Source organism: Bos taurus, chromosome 11 (genome assembly GCF_002263795.3).
Source record: "Bos taurus isolate L1 Dominette 01449 registration number 42190680 breed Hereford chromosome 11, ARS-UCD2.0, whole genome shotgun sequence".
NCBI classification, from domain to species: Eukaryota; Metazoa; Chordata; class Mammalia; order Artiodactyla; family Bovidae; genus Bos; species Bos taurus.
In genome coordinates, this window is record NC_037338.1 from 78,923,570 (window position 1) to 78,933,434 (window position 9,865).

Genomic DNA, 9,865 nt, shown 5'->3' on the forward strand with positions numbered 1-9,865 from the left:
GGGTTGGTGCTCACCTCTGCCCTCCTCCGCAGGACACTGGTCTGGGCAACGCCGATTACGGTTCAAGTGCAGACAGACTCAGGTCAGGTAGTGTAGGCATGTGTGAGAACAGAAGTGAGGAACAGTGGAGACTCCCTAGCAGGACATCTTTGAATTAGAGGCTTTACCATCACTTTGAAAGTCTCCAGTGACTTCATAGTTCAAGCCCTTATTTTGCAGGAGAACATAGTGAGGTATAAAAAGGACAAATGACTGGTCCAAGGTCACACGCTATCAACCGGCTAATCAGAGGATGCAACTTAAGCCAGGCTGCTCCTGCCAGGATTCATCTGAGTTACTAGCTACCATTTGTTGGATTTGGCCTGGACATTGATGCCAAGTCACCAAGTGTGTCAGCCTGGATCTTTTCTCAAGAACCTAGGGAGTACTCGGGCCTGGGGCTCCCATGGTCTTTGCTCAGTGTCCCCGAGCTGTCCCTGTAACTGGGAGTCATGTTTGGCCCTTTCTGGTTCTTGGAGAGGTCACCTCTTACTGTAAGGATACCACATGCTTCCCTGTCAGCCTCTTGACCAATGAGGGAGGGCATATATGACTCCCTCACTCTGGGACACAGGGTAAAAGTCTACCTCCAATAGGTTGCTCTCTTTTCTGCAGCTACCAGGAAGAATCTGGAGACAAACAAGGCATGTGGCACTCTGGATAAAGCTTGCATCCATCAGCATCTGCCTGCAGCCCATTCTGGACTGTTCTTATATGTGAGGAAGCCGGTGTGGGGGTGGAGGAAACTTCTTGGAAGTTGGGGGAAGATCCTGACTGAGAAACTGCACAGAGGGGCTGGAAAGTTCTGCAGATGGGCTCAGGTGACATGAAGATCCACTGGGAGATTGGGAACACCATGTTAGGGGCCTCTGTCTGGCATGTGAGGTGGCCTTACAGAATATATCGTCTTCATGGACACCTGTCAACAAGTAGGCTTCTTATGTGGCAGGTACACACAGGGGTGTAAGGTTCAGAGAAGCTCCCCAGCTTCTCATGGGCCCTCCTGGCCCACAGTCATGTGCCACCTCCTCTGTGGGGCTCCACGGGCCACACACATTCCCAGGACCTGGTCCAGCCAACACCCACACCCAGTTATGTCTGCAGAGCAGGGAATCTGCCTAAAGTTATAGGTCCCTCTGGTGTACGTGTGTGTTAGTTGACCAGTTGCGTCCGACTCTTTGCATCCCTATGGAAGGTAGACCACCAGGCTCCTCTGTCCATGGAATTCTCCAAACAAGAATACTGGAGTGGGTAGCCATTCCTTTCTCCAGGGGATCTTCTCAACCCAAGGATCGAACCCAGGTCTCCTACACTGCAGGCAGATTCTTTACCATCTGAGCCACCAGGGAAGCCCATAGGTCCATCTTAGTGACCTGGATTCTCCTGAGACATCCTCAGGGCTGAGGGCTTAGTTGGGGCACCAGCTTTGACCCCACCTCTGCGCTCCAGGCAATAGCAGGGCACCACCTGACCGTAGTTGGCTGAGTGCATACAGCCAACCAACCTGCAACCCTGTGTTTCTACATTGTAAATACCCGATTTTCTGCCTCTAACCTCATCAGAGCTTGCTTCCAGGAAGGGATCTAGTCCATGGCAGTTAAGACTTAGGTACTAAGGGACTGCATTCCATGTAAGTACTGAGCTTGGCTCACATTCACAGAGTGAAGAAATGAATGAAGTAGTTACTGGCCTGAAGATATGCATTCTGACTGGCGTTCCTCCCAATTCCCTGTCCCCATTCACGTGTGCTCACCTCCATGTTGGGGGTGGGAAGACCCACAGATGGAAAGACGGGTGATGCTCAGGGGGAAGGCAGCTCTGCTGGGAGGACTGGGAGGACCCTCCATTCACTAACTCCCCACCCCCAGCCAGGCCACTCTTACCCTGTGGTCAGGGAGGCTGGGGCGGGGGCCAGGAGGTTGCTCTGGGGACATGGGGCCATAAGAACCCATTAGAGCGCTTCCTCTGTCACCAACGAATTCAGGGCGAGGCTTTGATTTTCAGAAAGTCCAGGCCAGCATCCTCCAGAAGATCCTGGGGACAGAGTGGCTCTCCTGAAGCTTGGGAAGACCCGGTTGGGGGTGGGTGGTCCCTGAGCAAAGGTGCCCTGCCTCTGTGACCCCTATGGGAGCTCCCCAAGGGAACTTCCATCAGATCTGGTGGTTTGGGTGCCCCTGGTCTGGGTCATGGTGGGGAGGGCTGCGAGGAGAAAGGGGCAGGGGAGCTGGGACCACCTACCTGGGAGCAGGGTGACCTGGGCTGGGGAGGACCACCTAGCCGGGAGCATGGTGACCTGCATGGGGAGGACCACCTACCCGGGAGCACGGTGACCTGCATGGGGGAGGACCACCTACCCGGGAGCACGGTGACCTGTGTGGGGGAGGACCACCTACCTGGGAGCATGATGACCCGGGAGGGGAAGGACCACCTACCCATGAGAACGGTGACCTGGGCGGGGGAGGACCACCTACCCGGGAGTATGATGACCTGGGCGGGGGAGGTGGGGCAGGAGGGCCGGGCAGGCAGGGTGAACTGGGTGGACTGACCAGGGGGTGGGGGCGGTGGCAGGGTGCAGGTGTGGGGCATAGAAGGGTGGTGGTAGACGATCGATGGGGGCGGCCCTGAGGGGCAGGTGAGCACCGTGTGCCACCCACCCCGCACCTCTGCTCCATCTGGAGGTGATGCGGTCGGGGAGGCAGGACCTGGGACCCCAATGAGCGACTCCCGGCTCCCAGTGTCTGGCCTCCCACGGGAGGGTGGGGGACACTTCCGGCTAGGCGAAGATGTACCCTGGTAGTTGGGGACAGTGACTTGCCAGTCATGACATTTTTATTTCTTGAGACCTAAAATCTAGGGACTTCCTTCTATTCATCATCAATAAAGACCGTGTGTGTCAATGGCCATGGGCTTCATGGAAGTCCGAAGAAATCGCTGCAGTTTCACCGTCAGGTTCCAGGCTCTGTCCCAGATGGAGTTCAGCTTCTGGGGCAGTTTGTCTCCTAATGGTTCTTGGATCTACCTCTTAAAAGGAAAAAAACAACGTATATGTTTAACTATCCATCCATCCTAAAATGTGATTTAAGTATAAAAAGTGCTTAAAATAGATGCACAATTTAAGGCATAGTTAGAGCAGACACCTCATGCTTTTGATCACCCACAGCTAAACAGGGCTTGCATCCTGGAAGCCTGCTCCATCCTCCTCAGTCATCCTGATTTATTCACTCAGCCTTACCTGCTTTTCTGGTTTTAAAGTTGCTTTTGTGGCTATAGTGACCTTGCAAAACTGTTCCCATTCTGTTGAATATGTATGTTGTTTGCAGCATTCAGATCTTGTAAATAATGTGAGAAACATAAGCATGATTTCCTTAGGATGAATTCTCAGCTGTGCAGGTTTCAGACAGCGGACACCTTTATTTTCAAGGTTCCTGTAATATGTTGCCATGTTTTTTTCCCTGCAAGGGGTTTTGCTGATTTACACACCCACCTGCAATCCAGTCCAATCCAGTCCAGTCCAGTTCAATTCGATTTAATCTAATTCATTCCTCCCTTTCTCTCCCTGGGAAGAAATGGCAGTTCCATGTGTAAGTCCCAGTTGCATCACATCTTTGCCAACCCTGGGTTTGAGTTTTCTTAGACTAAACGCATCTCAGACTAGTCTTAGTTTGCATCTCTCAGACATTGGGAAAGTTGACTATCCATTTATGTTTGCTTACTAATTGGAATATCTTCCAAACTGTATGTAAAAATTGTCCACTTACCTCTTCCGATGTTGATGTTCCTTTTGCCTATCTGGATGCATTATTTATGTACTAGAGTAAATGCTTTTTGACATTTTTTGTGTCAGACGTTTAGAACTGAGTGAAACCTGGAGTTTGTTGGTCTGGATACCCCCTCCCCTTCCCCCCATTATGCCCATGACCTGTCTCAGCACCTGTGAATGTGACCGTATTTGAAAAAAGACTTTTGGCAGGTGGAATTAAGTTAATGAGCTTGAGATGAAGAGAGCATCCTAGATTATGAATAGCAGAGAGTGGTAGCTGGGTGATACCCCCTTTTTGGTCCCTCAAGTCTGTAAGATGTGTAGATCAATCCAACCCGTCTGATTCTCTACAAGTGTGGATTCTTTGGGGCACTGGCTTCTTGCTCGGAAGTTGCTCTGTATTTTTCTTTCTATTCTATGGATACTACTGTTGGTGCTCTGACTGTTACTCATACCCATGGATCATCAGGAGGGGCTTGGGATACATAGCCAGCCCACTAATGTATGAAGGTCAGATTCACTGAGTTCCTGGGCAGAGCTAGAAGAAAATATACGGATTTCTGGGGGTTATGTCTCTGAGTGTGACCTGGTACAGGGAGGGAGGAGGGAGGAGGGTTCAAGATGGGGAACACGTATATACCTGTGGCGGATTCATGTTGATATATGGCAAAACCAATACAATATTGTAAAGTTAAAAAAAAAAAGAATTACTCAAAGAACCTAGGGGCTTCCCTTGTGGCTCAGCTGGTAAAAAATCTGCCTCAATGTAGGATACACAGGTTCAGTCACTGGGTTGGGAAGATCCCTTGGAGAGGGGAATGGCAACCCACTCCAGTACTCTTGCCTGAAGAATCCCATGGACAGAGGAGCCTGGAGGGTTACAGTAGATCTGGAGCTAAGTTGTCCAACTTGGTAGAATGACACAAGTGGCTACTGAACACCTGAAATGTCATGGCCGCCGCTGAAGAATTGCATTTTTTAAAAAGTTTAAAAAAAATCATTTTTGACCTCGCTGGGTCTTCACTGCCGCACGCAGGCTTTCTCCAGTTGTGGCAAGCGGGAACTACGCTCTGGTTGCACCGTATGAGCGTCTCATTGCGGTGGCTTCTCTTGTTGCAGATCACAGGCTCTGGGTGTGTGGGCTTCAGTATTGTGGCACACTGGCTTAGTTGCCCCACGGCATGTGGGATCTTCCCAGACCAGGGATCGAACCCGTGACCTCTGCATCGGCATGGGTTTTCTTAACCACTGGATGACCAGGGACTGTATTTTTAATTTTCTTTGAATTAAAATTTTTAAAATGCTCAATTCAGTTCTTGGAAAAATTTAAAGGGTGTTTGCAGCAACAGATTCAGATGTGTAGTATGTGAATCTACTTTTCCAACTGCCAAGTTTCTGAAATCTAAATATAGCTCAAGTACTATCAATGAAAATTTAGTGTCCAAATTGAGATGTTGTGTGTTAAATATATACCAGATTTTAAAAGCTTAGTGCCAGTAAAATAATGTAAAATATCTCACAAATTATTTTTCATGTTGACTGTGGATCAAAAAGATAACATATTTAAGATATACTGATAGTGTTAGTCACTCAGTCGTGTCCGACAATTTGCAACCCCTTGGATTGTAGCTTGCCAGGCTCCTCCATCCATGGAATTTTCCAGGCAAGAATACTGGAGTGAGTAGCCGTTTCCTCCTCAAGGGGATCATTCTGAGCCAGGGATTGAACTGGGGTCTCCTGCATTGCAGGCAGATTCTTTATCATCTGAGCCACCACGGAAAGTTCTTAGATATATTAGTTCAAGTAAAATACAATTAAACTTAATGGTACCTGCTTCTGCCACTTATTGGGCTTCCCCGGTGGCTCAGCTGGTAAAGAACCCGTGTGCCAACACAGGAGACGCAAGAGATGCAGGTTCAATCCTTGGGTCGGGAAGATTTCCTGGAGAAGGAAATGGCTACCCACTCCAGTATTCCTGCCTGGAAAATTCCATGACAGAGGAGCCTGGTGGGCTACAGTCCCTGGGGTTGCAAAGAGTTGGACACAACTGAGCACTCACACTGCCACTTACTGGTTCTGTGGCTCTAGGTAACTGACTTCTGTTTTCCTTTATCTAAGATTACTGAGTTGATACCCTCTAGACTCATCCCAGGCTGCAGCCAACTTTGAGGCTGGAGGGTTGATGCTGACGTTGGTGGGAGGGTGGTCTCTAGTCACATGGGGAGGCTGGGCTTTGGGCAGGGTTGGAGCCCCCAGCCCAACAGGAAGGCCTCTTTTCCCCATCCCCCGAAGAAGGAGGTTCCTGGATGGAATGCTGGGCAGTACAACGTGGACATGACCCTCGGGCAGCTTGTGTGGAGAGTGATCAAGGCTGGGTGGTCAGACTTCTGGGTTGAGAGTCTCTATGCAAGGGCAGAGGAAGTATGATTACTTTATTCCATACTGAGCTGTCTTCCACACGTGCAGCAGAGCTGAAGCTAAAAGAGGAACCCTTGTTTTATTTTTTAAAAGAACTCTTTTCTTAAAATTTATTTTTAATCGGAGGATAATTGCTTTACAGTGTTGTGTTGATTTCTGCCGCAGAACAACGTGAATCACCCGTAAGTATACACATGTCTCCTCCCTCCTGAACCTCCCTCCACCCCTCTAGGTCCTCAAAGAGCACTGAGCTGAGCTCCCTGTGTTATATAGCAACTTCCCACTAGTGATCTGTTTTACGCATGGGAATGTTTATGTTTCAGTGCTACTCTCTCAGTTTGTCCCATCCTCTCCTTTCCCTGCTGTGTCCACAAGTCTGTAGAAAACCCTTATTTTAAGTAATAACTGAAGAAACTGTTATGGGAAAGGCACTCTCCCATACATTGTATCATTGCATCTTCTTGGTAACCCTGTGAGGTAAGTTCTTTTCAAGCCTGTTTTTGCTGTTCAGTTGCTCAGTTGTGTCCAACTCTTTGAGGCCCCATAGACTGCAGCACGCCCGCCTATTTTAGACAAGAGGAAATGGGCTTATAGGAATTAAGTGACTTGCTCAAGACCACAGAGCTGGTTAAGGGCAGAGGCAGGATTTGAACCCAGCTTTGCCTGAGGCCAAGGCTCAGGGTCTTGGAAGTAAGTTGCTCACAATGACCAAGAGGGCATCTGGGCTGCAATGTGCCCTCAGAAGTGCTTAGTTATAATCTCGCTGCCCCCCACTTCAGAGATGGGGTCCATGAGTTCTGGTGGGGTTGCTGGTGGAGAGCCAGGCTTGGAGCTCGATCATTGCTGGGTGGCCTCTGCTCCCCGATGCCAGGCCTGCTGGAAGGCACCTGGGAGCCCTGCTGCATGTGTCCCTGAGGAACAGAACCCTGTTAGAGGGTCAGCCTGACTGTCCACAGCTAGCATGGTCTGAATGAGGCTCAGCTGCCCCACTCTCGTGCCTGGTATTATTCCTTTAAATATTTATGTAAGCGGTTGGATGGCCCTGTGAAGGTGAAGGAAGCCTTGATGTCCTTCCTAGGGCCTGGCGTCTTGGAGTCCAGAGAATGTGGGATGAAAATTTGATACAGGCACTTAGGTAAACATGGTGAGAGGAGACTTCCTGCTCTGTCCCACCTCTGGGCCTGAGAATGTAATATTCTAAAGTACCACTGGGTGTCGCCCTCGCTCCACAAGTGGGTCTTCTTTAGTCTAAGGCTTGTGCTGGCCTTAGGGTCCAGGAGGTGTGTTCCATTATCTGGCTTTGCTTTGAAGGTAGTGGGCCTGCCTTGGCCAGAGATAGCACCAGGGAGCGCAAACTGTTTGTAGGCAACATCAGGAATTTACTGGGATTGCTCATAGAACACTTTTCTGTGGAAGTCTCCACTGTGTGGGCCCCAAGGCTTATCCAATTAAGAAATCTCCAGGCTCTTGGTGTCAAGGCTGTGTTTCTGCACCTGCAATATCCCGGCTTCCTTATCCCAGGGGCTTGGAAACACTGGACACGAGGCCCCTGACCTTACTTGAGGGATGGAAGGGCCTAGAAGATCCAGGCAGATGAGGTACTGCTGAGACCTTGACACTGCCCTGGTCCCCACAGAACATAGACCTGTCCTCATGGACTCTCTCAACATGCTGGGGGCAGGTGGGAGGGATCCACCACCTCCATGCCAAGACCGAGGGTCACATGGGGGAGTGCCTTGTTCAAGGTCACTCAGCTGGTCGGGGCTGAGTCCCCTCCTGCCACAATTCCATCCAGAAAAAGGTGCCCCTTATGAGTTGAACCGTGTGCCCCCAAACTCATGTGCTGAAGTCCTGACACCCAGAATCTCAGAATGTGACCTTATTTAAAAATACGCAGTTGCAGATGAGGCATACTGGACTGGAGTGAGCCCCAATCCAGTACGGTGGTGTCTTTTATAAAAGGGGGAAATTTGGACACCTCTCTTCCCTGGTGGCACAGATAGTAAAGCATCTGCCTACAATGCAGGAGACCTGGGTTTGATACCTGAGTTGGGAAGAGCCCCTGGAGAAGGGAATGCCAACTCACTCCAATATTCTCTTACCTGGAGAATTCCATGATCAGAGGAGCCTGGCGGGCTACAGTCCATGGGGTCAAAAAGAACCGGACTGAGAGGCTAACACACCTGGATACAGATAGCACCCAGGGAGCAGGCCGTGTGAAGGTGAAGGCAGAGGTCAGGGTGATGCCTCCACGTGCCAGTGACACCAGAGATGCCCAGCAAACCACCGAAGGCTCCCAGAGGCTCCCCCACAGCCCTTACAGCCCCTGGCCTCCAGAGCTGGGAGGTGATAAATTTCTGTGGCTTAAGCCTCCCAGTGTGTGGTCTTTGGTCACAGCTGCCCCCAGTGCACTAATGCAGTGCCCAGGCCTGAGAAGCCATTTCAGAGCCTTGATTCTTCCCTCTGGGCCTCTGACTGGTCACCGGCTCTTATCTCCTTACTGGGCGCTCTGACTGAACAAGTCCCCTCTCTTTCCTCCGCTTCACCCCAGCCTCATATTGTGGACTTTGCTCCAAAATGACCAGCCCGTATCAGTCCTCCCCTGAATCCATTCTTTCAGGAAGTTGAATTCTATCAGAGGCAGCAGATTCATACTAAGGTGTGAGTGACTAACACCTCAGTGGTATGATTTGGGGCGAGGCCTCCCTTAGCTCTTCCAGAGGAACATCTGTGTTGGAGAAAGTTTAATTCTCTAAGAGGGCCCTTTACTGAATGCAGAATAATTTTGTCATGTGATTGCTTGACCTGTCAGTAAGCCATGAAATGTGCTGTCTTCCTTAGGATGAGGGTGGAGTCCTGGAGTCTGTGTTAGTGCTGTGGACCCAGGACGGGTTCTGGCTTCTTCGCAGCTGAGGCCCAGGAGCAGGCCCATCCCTCACCCAGCCAGAAGAGGCCTGGGCCGCCTCCCACCTCCCTCGTCAGTGGGGAGGACGGAGATCAGACCTCCTCCAGCCCTTCTGCTTCTTCCCCCACTCCCCCACCAGCTCATAAAAGCGGGATTGCTCACAGGGGTGAGGGTGTTTTCAGCTGCTCCAAGTAGACGCGTTGCCCCTGGGGTGGGTGGTGCTGGCTGGCAAGCCTACTTGGCCTCCTGGGAGTCAGGCTGGCAGGATGTAATGGGGCCCAGGAAGTGCTGGTACCAGACAGGCCACACAGCTTGGCTTTAATGAGTGGTGACCTATGGTCTTCGGCTGTGGCGGGCTGGTGGGGTGGGGGCATCGGGGGTACTAGGGGAGGCACGGAAGGCAGGGTGGCCCCCTGAGCTGGGTGCAGTGGTCTCTTTCTGCAGGAGCCTTGATGTCCTGGTGTCTGGGTCGAGGACTGGGAAGGCGAGAAGAGTCCCTGGTGGATGGGGAAGCGGGGAGGGGCCACACTGGCTGGATCACCCCCTCACAAGCCAGTCTCCCTCAGGACTGGCAGATCCCTCTCTGCAGTCCACTGCACTGGGCTTGGGTTAAGCCATGCCGTGGGCAGCTCATGGTGTAGGAAGTGGCCCTTTTTCTGGAAGAGCGCTGTTCACGGTGGCAATACTGTGAACCCTGACACGCTTACTCTGCCTGATCACGGCCCTGAGCTGATGGCTGGGTC